General features: G+C 36.9%; 1 long non-coding RNA gene across 1 annotated transcript; it reads right to left on the minus strand.

Annotated features, from left to right (window-relative positions):
• Positions 1–2,021: 2,021 nt before the first annotated feature.
• On the minus strand, positions 2,022–11,618 carry LOC108271715 (uncharacterized). The gene is made up of 5 exons (XR_001813912.3): positions 10,878–11,618; positions 10,560–10,659; positions 8,920–8,998; positions 5,980–6,096; positions 2,022–2,647 (listed from the first exon to the last, which is right to left on the minus strand). It is a non-coding gene; the product is annotated as an uncharacterized LOC108271715 (long non-coding RNA).
• Positions 11,619–12,946: the final 1,328 nt, after the last annotated feature.

Genomic DNA, 12,946 nt, shown 5'->3' on the forward strand with positions numbered 1-12,946 from the left:
ATAAATATATTTCTAATTTTATTAGAAATTTCAAAGATAAAGGTAATGTATAGCATACATTATTACATTACAACAATCATCATCATGAATGGGTTAAAAAAGGAGAGAGAGATTAATAGTAATATCATGTCATATTACTTACCCAGAATACCGCTTCGGGGAAATTGCCGTTCCCGAGGGTGGATACGTGAGGGCAGTCAAGCTCCATCCAGCACAACACTACCTGGAACAGAAGGTACACTGTGTTTAAAAAAAAAAAATAAATAAATAAAAAATTCCTGTAAAATCTATGGTTAAAAAAAAAAAAAAAAAAAAAAAAAAAAAAAAAAATATGGCAGCTGTGGTTGCCAGAAAAAAGTACTTGAGTAAAATAAATTTTGTAAATATAACAAGAACACCCAGAACTGGTATGAAAAGCAAATGCACTTTTTATTTAAATTCCACAAACATTTTTTTTTCCTTAAAACACCACTACAAGAATGTACTCCATGTTGGCTTCAACTTTAACAAATATTTTGAATAGTTACAATCTTTACCAGAAAGCAACGCATTCAATAACCTGAACAAGACAGCACACCATTCTATTAACAGAATGGATTACTCATCAACCAAATGCTTGGAAAGCATAAACATACTGCTTTTTACAATATCAGATGCTCAAAACAAAACTTCCTTGCAATTGCATGCTTGCTCTATTGTTTATGTCTTTGTGTTGAGAGTACTATGTTGTTTTCAGAAGGTTGCTAACTGACGCTCTTTAGTCTCTTTGAGCAGGTAATGATGCTTTGGTTTTCGATTCACTTCTGGAAAGGCAGTTTTTCTAGACTCCAAGTATTCTTCAATAAGAACATCCAAATAAGCAACCTGTGACACTGAAATTTTCTGAGCACAAATCAGTTCAACGATGTCATTTAGCTGTAGAGTTAATTGCCAAACCTCATCTGCAGGATCCAGCATTCTATGACCAATTATAACAGGTAGAAGCCGTAAAAATTCCAATTCTGAATGCCCTGACCTGCCAGGTTAGGTCCATGTGTATGTGAACTGACCTCACAAAGTTTTGTGAACACATCAGAGCCATTATATTTGAACTGTCTGATTCGACTGCTAAGAATTGGGTAAGTGAACCACCTCTTCTTAAAAAAAGTCCTTGATGTAAAGAGCAACATCATAAGAGAGCACACCTTCAAAAATATCATGACTGAGGCAAGGTGGCAAGCCAGTCAAAGTTATTACATTTTTATTATTTTTCTCTTTTGTAAAATAAATATAAATGTAGTTTTTCTTTTAAAATTATAATAAGAGAAATTATTAAAAACTGAGATTCTATTTGGTGTACTTGATAGCAATAATAATCTGCATCATAGTACATTTGGTTTTACATGTGTCACTCCTATAAGCAATGTTATTGCATTTGAATTATTTTCTTATTTTTAAACAAAACTCTTGATTATTTTCAAAATGTCATTGATAAGAAGAATGGAGTATAATAGTGTGAATGATACAAATGAAATTTAATTTCTATTTATTTACAGAAATTTTTTAAGCAATAAAAACAACATTTTGCTACAGTTACTAAGACTAACCCTGGGTTTTATAGAGCACAATAAGTTTATATGAGTAATAAAAAGGTACATCATTAATAATATATATGCTATAAAAAAAAAAAAAATACTTTATCTATACTGTATCCTAACACTTCAATAAGTTAGATATCCTGTGAAGTAGATGACTATACACTTAGTAGAATTTTATACAGTTGCCCAGGACATGCATTTTTTTAGGAGGTCCCTTACTGACTCCATCACTATAAAGCGCTGATGACCTGTGTTTCTCAAAGATTGGCTTCCACGGACTTTAACGGGAGAAAATTAAAAAATATATTCAGTTTTGTATTGGTTCTATGTCCACTCAATACACATTATTAAGACAGTACACATTATGTCCTTTTTGTGTGTTTATTTCTTGAGAAATACAAGAGAGAATTTTGAATGTGCAGTGAATGTCCAATATAAATCCAGTTTAACGTGGTGCGCCCGGATTACAAATCTGAGTGCATGGATTAAAATCTGAGGGTTTGCAATCAACTGCAACACATTTGAAAATGGTCCGTTGCGATGCAGTCTGCAGTAGAGAACATATTCCCTCAGACTTTTCACTGCTAAACTACAAAAGCGGCAAGTGTACATTTTAATGCATATTCAAAACTTACTCACACTGAACGGAACCAATAACCAGTACGATATCTCGTTTTAACAAGAAATTCGCCTCGCCACATCACAACAGACTGCTAAACTGTAGCATTACAAACGTTTTAAAAAAAAGAGTCAGAGAAAATTCATTAATTTTCACTGTGTAAGGTTATATATTAAAAGGGTAAAATGTTCCATCCAGACAGCCAACAGGTCCATGTAATGTGAGTTACTATGACATTAATATAAATGGTTTACACCACAAAATATGTATTTAAATAACAAACAATTATTGAACTTTACAGAATGTGTTTCTTTGTGCTCACCAGACAGATTTCATGTGAAATGTTTATTTTTTCAGCAGCTTGGTGTGGTATGTGCATTGCTTGTTTGTTTCAGAAAAGTCGCCAAATCAAGCGTAATGCGCCAGCGCACGTGATGCAACGTCTTGAGCACTGTTTGGACACAAAAGGAAATAACACAAAATGCTCGTTAAAAATATGCTTTCTGTATATTATGCAGCAGCGTGGCACATATTGGACAACTGAAAAGCCAATAAATAAATAAATAAATAAATAAATAAATAAATAGAGACCGCTTCAAAACATAAAATTATGCTTTTTAATATATTTTATTATGATGCAATGCCATATACATGCAATACGATGCATATGGCCAATAAAATAGACAACTTTAAAACATGTCACACATTGCATTTTATATCAATTTAATAATAATAATAATAATAATAATAATAATAATAATAATAATTCCATAATACTGCATTAGTTTTTATTTGTAAAGACTTGGGAGTGTATCACTTATTTTTTTTCTACTCTAATTCTTATTTTTTCTATTCCTATTGTATATATGTATTTTTAGATACTTTATTTCAATTCTATTCCTATTTAATGTGTGTTCTTTCCTAACTGTTTTTTGTGTAACTGAGCTGCTGTAAAGAAGGAATTTCCCCAGTGTGGGATCAATAAATGTTATCTTATAATAACAAATCATTACTTATAATCATGAACACTCTTCGTTAAGTCCTCTCTGACTCTAAAGGAGTCATTGATATAAAATGATCATGTAGTGAATGGGAGAGACCAGGACAGGCTTAAAATGGTTTATTTTCATAGAGGTACACACACACACATTCTTGTTGACCATATCTTTGTGACTTATTGTTTAAAAAAAAAAACACAAGGAGAATAAAAACAGTTCAAAGAGCATGCATCTGTAGTAAACACAGTGATTTACTGTTTAGTGTACTTTACTGTGGTTTTAAGGGTTTGTATGGTAAAATAATGAATTTTTTTTTTACAAAGCAATAATGCAAAATGTATCACATTTTCTTGTATTTACATTAATAGTATTTAACTGTTAATTAAATGGTAATTTCATCTTCTATAATTTAGTTTTTTTACCTTCGCTTTTTACAGTCTTTCAGCATTAAAACTACTTTAAAAACATACCCTCATTTCATGACAGATTTTTTTTTCAAGTTTACATTGAAATAATATATCCAGATATCTGTACAGCTGCTTTGTGACAATGTCCATTCTTAAACACGATAGATAAACAAAGTAACTAACCAAATGAAAAGGTTAGATAGACCAATGATTGACCAATGTCAAATCAACTGGATTTGTTGATGGCAAAACTGTTATGTTTTCCACTTATGACACTGGGCATATGGCCTCCTCTGAACTCCTTTCAGCAGTACAACAAAAGAGTCCGTCTCACTCCGTGTCAACCACTATCTCAGTATCAGACATCCTAAATAATAGATCAGAGCTAGTAGCTAGCAGCTCAGCTCCAAGTATAGGCTGTTCTGTATTAGGAAGCCCATTTAACAAAGGCACTACTTTACCAATGGGAGTGATGCAGGACAAACCGTTGGATAGTATATCCCTTAGTACGGCTTCTACAGCTATCAAACTTCTTATCATCAGCTCTTTGACAAGGGCCTCTCAGCCTCTAGCTCTGAGCTCCACAACAGCAAAACATGTATCAGACAACCCTTCTATTGGAATTCAATCAGTAATGCCTTCTACGGTGAGATCTCCTATAAATGCTTTCCCTGGCACCACAACAGTTCAGGAAAAAGTTGTGATCAATACTACTGCCCCACTTGCTCCTAGAACCCAATTGTTCCTTAACAACACAAGGTTTGTGGTACCTGCTCAATAACTTGCATCTGGCAGTCATGTTCTTCTTATCTCAAGTCCCACTGTGCATCCTACTGGCCAACCGGGGACAAATCCTGTCTATCCTGCCCCAAGGGTGGCAGGTACTCTGACTGCTCCTCCTGATGCTTCAGTTGTTCAAGGTCTGAGAATGGTAACACCGAGTATAAGGTCACATGATACATCAGTCAGGCAACCGGCACCCATCCCAGCAAAGATTGAACAATCTGTCTCTGTTAATAATCTTAACTGCAGTCAGGTCCCCACCAGTCACCATTAATTCTTCTAGTTTTGCACAAGTGTCTCTGTCCAATCATCTGGGCAACAATGCTTGACCCATATTGTAAGACTTTCCCAAAGGAAAACATCGCAGTTTCTGCTCAGTTACAAAGATGTTTACTGAGCACAAACACTCCAGACCTTTTACAAACAGAATCTTCCAGTGCTGCACCGAAATTGAAATCAGTCATAACAGCAGTAAAACCGGTGATTTCCTGGCTATCCCCAGTGGTCACCGTGTCACCCATGAGTAGTACAGTATCAAGGATGCAGACACTTCTTGTGGCAACTGTAACACTAATTGGCAGTACAATGAGTAGTAGTCAAAACACTTGTGTTGCAACAGTATCTCCATCTATTAACACACTTTTAATAGCAACTTGTCAACCAGTTAGGCCTGTGCAACCTGGAAATATTAGCATGATAGTCCCTAGCCATCTACCACAGGTTAAAAGCAAGACTCCATCACAAGTCTCAGGTGGGCAAATCATCTGTACTCCCAGTAAATTGTTGTTAAGTCCAGATGGTGTCATTTTGAATGTACTTAGATACCCATCCCTACAAAATCTACCAGTGATGACAGATAAAATGGCAGCGGGTGTAACCACCTCTAATGCAGCTGTTTTGCACATGCTAGATTCAGAGAGAATGGTAACATCGGATAATCCAGAATGACCTAATTTCTAAAAATGTGATTTCAAATTAATCAAATAATTAATTTGATTACCCTCCAACACCCTCCCCCCAATCTTTCTCAGATCAAACGGTTTAAATCTATGGAATAAGCACTATTTAATATATTGGACACTTATAACACCTGTGGTGGGAAATGCTGTCATGAGTTTTTTTTTTTTTTTTTTAATCAATTTTGAATTAGAACAGCCAGTGTTGTATATAGTAAAAATATTTTTGTTGTGTTTTCCTGTTCATTTTCAAGTTTCAAAAGTTATACTTCAGAAGATAATTTTAGAAGGATTTAAATATTTAGCATATATATATATATATTTAATTGACATTCATTAAACAATTCATGTTTTATTCTTTCAAGTGCAATACAAGCTGTGTTAGCATATGTCTACCATATCTGTTCTGCACACTTACACTTTGTATCCATGGTAAAAGTTTTCATAATAGATTTTAGTTTAAGCTGACTCGATGTTTTCTCTTGCACACAGAGACCTTAAAAGAAACCTTCCACTTCTGCTACCTTACATGGTAGCAGAAGTGCTACCATGTGATTAAAGGTGTTTTTTTTTTTTTAAATAAAAAAATAAATAATAATAATAATAAAAAAGATAGACCAATGATTAATGAGTACCAACGTTCATTCTCATCACTGCTCCTAGGTAACTTCATGTGTTCCCTACGGGGCCTGGGAAATTGTCGTTCCCAAGTTTGGACACACGAGGCCAGTCAAGCTCCATCCAGCACAACGCCGCCTGAAACAGAAACGGCAGGCCAGCTGAATATCTTTGGGCATTATGGTCAATCTCTTGATGTGGATAGTGCACAAGTTGGTTTCCTCAAACAGACCTACCAGGTATGCCTAGCTTGCCTCCTGCAGAGGCCCAGCTTGGCGCTGCACCGTGAGGCCCAGAGTGAACCCCAGCACTGTAGTGGTTAGAGTTTGTGTTTTGGTTTGTGCAGGTTCTGACCCTTTTTTTGACAGGTTTAAGACCCGTCAAAAAATTTGTGTGGCCTCATGAAGTGATTTATGATTACAAAAGTCCAACAAACAGTTTTTCTTTTGTTCCTTGTTTGTTTTGTTCATTGCGAGCTTAGAGGTGTGGTGTGGTGATGGTGTGGAGTAGACTGTGTGGGTGTGGTTCTCTAGAAGTTGCAGGTTATGTGTGAGTGTAGGCTGGGGGATAGGTGGAGGAAGAGGATTGAGGATTAGAGTGTTGGACTTTTTTCATCATAAATCCCTTCATGAGGATGTGGCAATTTTTAGTCTTAAACCAGCCAAAAGACAGAAGAGAACCCAAAACGATTGTCCTGGAATACAGCCACCCAAGCAGCACTAAAGCATCTCAAGGAAGCCTTCACCACAGCTCCAACCATTAAGCACCCAAACCCGTCCAAGCCCTTAGTTGTAGAGGTCGATTCATCTGAAACAAGAGAGGACAGCTCAAAGCCTTAACGGTTCAGAGATAAGCCCAAGCTTCACCCCGTGGCCGCCTTTTCCCAGAAGTTGTCACTGGCAGAACGTAACTATGACGTGGGAAATTGAGAACTCTTGGCAGTAAAATTAACTGTGGAGGAATGGTGGCATTGGCTGGAGGGAGCAACACACCCCTTCATCATATTCACAGACCACAAGAACCTGGAGTACCTACATACTGCCAAGTGTCTGTCACCTCGTCAAGCCCGCTGGTCATTATTCTTCTCACGTTTCCAGTTCACTTTGTCCTACAGGCCAGGTTCCAAGAATATGGAACCAGTTTTCCAAGTCGCTGAGCCTAATTCCACTACTCACCATCCCAACAGCCAAATTGCTTTTCCAGCATGTATTCAGGTACTGCAGAATCCAAGAAGAGATAGTCAGTGATCGGGGACCATATTTCACTTCGTGACACTTTGCATCAAAACTACCCTCTAAAGAAGAATCTAACTGTTATAAATGACATAATCAAGTGCACAGGACTAAGTCTCTCATTGCTCCCAATCTTCCAGTTTAAGACCAATATGGACAATATTCACTGGAGTCCAAAACGGGCAGGGCAGTCTGGGAAAATTGGAGGCATCATTTAAACTGGTTTCACTGAAGAGCCCAAGGGAATCAGGAAACAAAATGGTGATTAACCTTTCATAAAACATCACTTTATCTGAGGCAGAAATGGAGATCCTACAAAAAATGTCTCTCGTTTATACCAGACACTAGGACCAAAACGTAAAAGAGATTGCTGCACAGATCACCCAATACCACCGTAGACTGAAACTGGCCTTTTTTTTTTTTTTTTTTTTTTTTTTTTTAAACCCAGGACAGGAACACCCTACCATTCCAGCCCAAATCGGAACCCCCACCCGGCAAAATACAGAAAAAAAAAATAGTCCATGCCTTGATAAATAGGGATCACAGGACTATGACAAGCCTACCAATAACCCCTAACCCCAGAAGCAGAAAGAAGGACAATCAAAACCTAAGGGAAAACACAAACATAATTATCAAACCAGCAGACAAAGGTGGAGCAGTGGTCATTATAGACAGACCACAGTATGTAGGGGGAGGCCCTCAGACAACTAAATAGCACATGTTACAAAAAAAATTTAAACACCCAATATACATGGAGACAGCTACCCTATTTGTAGAAAAAATAAATACATCAGTTCAAAGGCAAAATAACTGAAGGGAGAAAATCCAACAAGGCTAAGGAGATTCTACTTATTGCCAAAAATACACAAACCATAGGATAGTTAGCCCACACATACAATGCTACCAGGAAGACCAATTATATCTGATGAACAGCGAATCTTACAAAATGCAGACCTTTTAGACTTCACCCTTAACCCACTCTCCACGATTCACCCAAGCTATATAAGGACTCAAGATTTTATCCAAAAGGTAAAAGAGGCCACACTAGAACTCCATAGCCTGCTTTTTACAATGGACATCAATGATCTCTACACAAACATAGGAACAAATAAAGGGCTTTAAGCAGTCAGACAATCTTTTGATAAAACCCCAGACCCCAACAGACCCGATGACATTATCCTAGAATTACTAGAATTAAGCATCACCAAAAATGACTGAGTTAAAAGATGAAATTCTATCTACAAATTAAAGGCACGGCAATGGGAAAGAAATTTGCACCCGCATATGCCAACATCCATATGGCAGACTGGTAGGAAACAGTCCTCCCCATGTGCCAATGCAAACCAACCCATTACTTTAGATCAGGGGTGTCAAACTCATTTTACTTCAAGGACCACGTACAGTCTAATTAGAGGTCAAGTGGGCCGGGCCAGTAAAATCATAGCATACTTACCTATAAATAACAAGTCCATGTTTTCCCTTTGTTTTCTTGCAAAGAAGTACAAGTACATTAGGGAAATCTTCATATTTAATGAAATATCTTTTTACAATACATATCATGAACAACCTCAGATTTCTTAAGACAAACATGTGCAATTTGCTTCTGATTATCATTTACATGTGTGCATTACAACTGGTCACAGTGTTTGTACAAATGCAAAAAAAAACTAAGTCACAGGTATTTGGAACTGAAAAATATAGTATTGCACTTTAAAATTTATGACATTACATGAACTGGCACCCTGTCCAGGGTGTACTCCACCATGTGCCTGATGCTCCCTGTGATAGGCTCCAGGTTCTCCATGACCCTGAAAAGGAATAAGCAGTAGAGGATGGATGGATGGCCGGACATTACATGAACAATAGGATTCCACCAAACCCAACTTTTGTAGTGAAGCTGTTGACTAACATTAAATTGCACATTTTTAAACTATTACCTATTCATCTCTGTGAATAAATATGAAGCGGTCCATTTTTCTTGGAAAACTCTACACTCTGTATCCACTTTTCTCCTTTTTGGCTAATGAGGACGTGGGGGCAAGTAGAAAATAGGGTAGACAACACCGTTATAACAAATAGCAGAAGGCGCATTGCCGCCATCTGCTGTTTGGTCCGAGTCTCAGAGTTGTGTGCCACGTCTTCTACTCTGACTAAAACAGTGTGCCCCTAGCAGATAATTTAGGAATAGCATTTTATTAAAAATTTCTAGTTCGTGTCTTTTTTATGCTTTTTTTCTTCACTTTCAAAATTCATCCTGCTGACCGGATTGAACCTCCTAGCGGGCCGGTTTTGGCCAGAGGGCCGTATTCAGACACCCCTGCTTTAGATACTTAATAATAATAAACTAATTTTATAGAGCACCTTTAAAAGCAGCTTATCAAAGCGCTGTACACAAAAAAAGCAGTACACAGAAAAAATTATTAAAATAATAAAAGTAGTCATCAGCAAGCAAATGCTAGTTTAAAAATTATGTCTTGAGTTGAGCTTTAAAAATGCCAAAAAGTCTGACCTTCCCTAAGGGAAGGAGTAGAGACAGAAAAAGCCCCATCACTCGTAGATTTTAAGCACGTTTGTGGAACAGTTAACAGATTACACTGTGAGGAGCACAGTCTGCAATTTGGGGTGTAAGGAATTGATAAAGCAGATAAGTAATGAGGAGCCAAGCCATGTAATGCTTTGTATATCAACATCATAAGCTTAAAATGGACACAGAACCTGACCGGGAGCCAGTGCAAGGACTCCAGAACAGGAGTAATATGACGGTGTCCTGGTCACAGTCAGGATCCTGACAGCAGAGTTTTGGAAATATTGGAGGTTATTACATGTGGATATAGACACTCCAGCTAAAACAGCATTATAGTAATCTATCAGAGTGACAGTGAATGAGTTTATCATCTTTTCAGCTACAGAAATTAAACTTAGACAATCTAGGGTACATGGCCACATGGGGAAGAAAAAATCCATAGTTACATTCAATTTCTTAATGACCAACATGAGGCAATAAAAGTTAAACATGATTTAAATGATAAAGAAATCAAAGTTCTGGATACCACCACATATAAAGGCCAACAATTTAATAAGACCAAGAAATTAGACATCAGGGTGCACTTAAGAGAAACGGATACGCAAGCCTTATTACACAAAAAAGTGACCATCCCCACAATACGTTTAAAGGCATCATCAAGTCACAATTACTAGGATTTAAGAGGAGCTGTACTCAGAGTAAAGATTTTAATAATGCCACACAAACTCTATTTCAAGCCCTCTGGTACAGAGACTACTCCAGATCTTACCTACGGTCTACTTCCTCATTTGTAAATCGCTTTGGATAAAAGCGTCTGCTAAATGAATAAATGTAAACGTACTCACCAGGAACGGGGAGATGAATAACACAGATCATGTAGTGACTCAAATTCTGTGAGCTTGGAAAACACGATGATCCCACAAGTAACCACATCCTCCAAATATTCTGTGAAAATAAACAAAGCACTGAAATTATATTTTAACCAACTAGTGGGAGAAGACAAGGATCTCAAAATGATCTCAGCTTTCAGAAGGTTCAGAAACATAAAAGACCTATTTGTACAAAGCAAACTGAAACCACCAAATTGTAAGATAAAATCCATCAACCCCAAAAATGGCCTATACACTTTGCCTAAACATCCCTTTGAGCAAAACTGTGTTTACCTCATCACATGCGAAACATGCGGGATGCAGAACCTGAGAGAAACCAGTACGTCAGTCAAGACACGGCTGAACTCACACAGATATAACATCACACACCGGAAAAAGACAAACTCATCTGGTCTCACACTTCCGACGACATGCACCAGACAGAGCAACAACATGTACCCATAGTCCACAACCTGAACTGGTCCACACAGGAAAGAAGAAATTTGGAAGAACAATGGATAAGGAGACTAAATACAAAATTCCCAAATGGACTGAATGAAAAACAGACACATAGTTCCAGCTAGTCACAGTTCATCAGTTCCTAATTGTTATTCAGCTCCAAAGTACATGAATCCAAAAGTTCTAAGTTTAAAGTCTATTGAATAATTTATTGAATATGTATAGTGTATATGCATATGCACATTTCTATATGCATTTATATGCAAAAACTAATTTGCTTGTTTAATTTATTAGAATAATTAAATTTGTTACAAAAAAAAAGTTGATTACGATACTTATGGATCATTTAAATTAGTATGGTCTACTTTATACCGAGTCAATACAACTTGTTTATTCCCAAGTGATTACACACCTATTTTTTAATCTCCAACTAGTTGAAGCAAAGCACTCGCTCCAATGCACTGAAATCCTAAAGTTCAAAGTTTAAAGTTGATTCAGTAATTTATGGGTTACATAGAGTTTATATACATTTACTTGTAGGGGGTTTAGAGTAAATTAATTTGGTTGTTAATTAAACTGGTCACATTTAAAAAAATAAAAAAATAAATAAATAAATAAAAATGATTAAAAAAAAAGGGAGAATGAGGAGACTCATAAGGGCACTTACCCAGAATCTCCTCGAAATCTGAGCCCTCCATAAATTAAATTATTAAATTAATAAATAAATAATTTTTACTTAGCCCTAATTCTAAACAAACATTGACCTAAGCATAGCCCAGGTCCCAACCCTAATCAAACCAACTTTAAACTTATCCTAATCTCAATCCCAAATCTAACCCTAAACCTAGCCTCAATCCTAACCTTAAGAGCTCATCTAATATTTTTTAGAATCTACCATAACCAGAAACACCATTCCTAACAATAACTTTGCTAGACACAGCCACTCACACTCTGAGCCAGGGGGCGGCTACATCAGTAGAAGCCTGATTAATTCCCGAATATACTATGCTGGAGCAAGGTGGGGAAGGAATCCGGTGACACACGTTTAACCCCAAGGGACACACCCCAGTAGAAGGTTGATGGCTTCCTGAAGGGTTCAAACTCCTTGTGAGATGAAACAGGTAGGGGAAACCTGACCAGGGCCATCTGGGGGTGATGTATTACATGGGACCTAGCTGGGAAGCCCAGATACCTTGCGGTGTTAATGAAAGGTTACTTGGATAGACCTGGTCACAGGCTCTGTTCAGGTGACTTGGGAAACTTTGTGGTGTCAACAAGAGTCTTTTCTGGTTAGAGCAAGGTAGGTAGCCGGGCCTCTTGGGTCCACTAGCACAGCGCACATTTGGGTGGTCTGAGGCCAACAGACCTTAAACAGGGCCAAGTCTTCTGTCTGGTGGTTTAGAACCGCTCATGTACCAGTCCATCGTGCACCACACTTTACAGCTATTGGACACTTTTGTAGATAAAATGGATAGCCAGGTTTAAAAATTAATTGAAGTCTAAATCGGAATAAATAAATAAACTAGAAAATTAGATGGAATAATAGCCTTATTTAACCAAAGTAACATATCTTGGATAAAAGTGTTCATAACAATGCCCATATTTGAAAAAGCACTTTAAAAATATAATGAATTAACTCTAAAAATGTAATAAATAATCTACTCCTAAAAATCTAACTATTATAGTCAAACAATAGAAGCAAAAATAGATGGAATCTTAATCAAACTAACGTAAAAGTGCCTCTTTTCAATATTCATAGTTTTAATCTCCAAATCCAATTCAGTTTTATTTGTAAAGCACTTTTAAGAATGGACATTGACTCAATGTCGCTTTACAGAAACATTGAAACACAGGATATAGATGTTAAGTGTGTGAATTTATCGATACTGAGCAGCCGGTGGTGA

This window comes from Ictalurus punctatus, chromosome 11, assembly GCF_001660625.3.
Source record: "Ictalurus punctatus breed USDA103 chromosome 11, Coco_2.0, whole genome shotgun sequence".
Taxonomy (NCBI): Eukaryota; Metazoa; Chordata; class Actinopteri; order Siluriformes; family Ictaluridae; genus Ictalurus; species Ictalurus punctatus.